The sequence below is a fragment of the Canis lupus genome, chromosome X, assembly GCF_003254725.2.
Source record: "Canis lupus dingo isolate Sandy chromosome X, ASM325472v2, whole genome shotgun sequence".
Lineage (NCBI taxonomy): Eukaryota > Metazoa > Chordata > Mammalia > Carnivora > Canidae > Canis > Canis lupus.
Window position 1 is genome coordinate 12,693,938 of NC_064281.1, and position 1,218 is coordinate 12,695,155.

Here is a 1,218-nt window from a genome sequence, read left to right on the forward strand (position 1 = left end):
AGAGGGAGAAGCAGGCTCCATGCACCAGGAGCCCGACATGGGATTCGATCCCGGGACTCCAGGATTGCGCCCCGGGCCAAAGGCAGGCGCCAAACCACTGCGCCACCCAGGGATCCCCAGCAATTTGGTTTTCTGAGTTCTCTTATTCCTCTTCTCCCCCACTCATGCTGCACTGACTGCAATGCCATGAAGAAAAAGTCCATTTCATTATATGTATTATTAGAGCTAAGTAAGACTGGCATGAACAATAAGCCATCAAGTATTTGCGTGTCATCCTTGCACAGGGGCCATGATAATCTTCTCTGTATCATTCCAATTTTACTATATGTGCTGCTGAAGCAAGCACAAGCCATCAAATATTTGATTAGGACCACGTTAGTTTTATTAAAGATACTGTGCCACACAGATTTAAGTAATTATATGTTTATGTGATCTGTGATCCTTTCGCCTCTCTCCATAATTCTCTCTGGTTGGGTATTATTGGCTATTGTAGACTATGGCTAAATATTATAATCTTTCCCCATCCTATTTTCCCTTAAACTGTCTGATTTTTAATGTCTGATTCATAGAATGTAAAGTATTTTAAGAACATGTTATATTATGGCAGAAATACCATTATTTGGGTTTAATTCTAGCCTGTTATTTTGTGCTTTCTATTCTATGCTATTTCTAGACTTTCTTCAATTGTAATATTTGCCTGAAGAATAAAACAAAACTTATTTACACTGGGTTTGGTCAAAACAATATTTCTCTGCATTTAAAATAGCTTTGCATGTAAAATATAGACTGGATTTCAAAGATTTAATATAAGAAAAATGTAAAACATCTTATTAATATTTTGTGTTCATTAAAAGTTGAAATAACCATTTGGACATATCAGGTTAAATAAGGGAATGTCAAGAGTAGATATTGGGTTGTACATTTAGTCAAGTATATGAGAAACGGGCAATCTGAAAAATTTATTAAGCTATCACATTAATCTGGTACAACTATAACTTGAGTTCTTCTAGTTATTTTAACTCTATATATAATGTTTAAAAATTAGCTTTTTGGAGGTACCTGGATGACTCAGTTGGTGGAGCTTGCAGCTCTTGATGTCATGGTTTTGAGTGTGAGCCCCATGTTGGGTATAGCAATTACTTAAAAGTAAAATCTTAAATGGGGTGCCTGGGTGGCTCAGGTCATGATCTCAGGGTTGTGGGATCAAGCCCAGCATTC

At 36.9% G+C, this 1,218-nt stretch overlaps 1 non-coding gene across 1 annotated transcript; it reads right to left on the bottom strand.

Annotated features, from left to right (window-relative positions):
* Positions 1-243: 243 nt before the first annotated feature.
* LOC112655967 (U6 spliceosomal RNA) lies at positions 244-346 on the bottom strand. The gene has a single exon (XR_003133998.1). It is a non-coding gene; the product is annotated as a U6 spliceosomal RNA (small nuclear RNA).
* Positions 347-1,218: the final 872 nt, after the last annotated feature.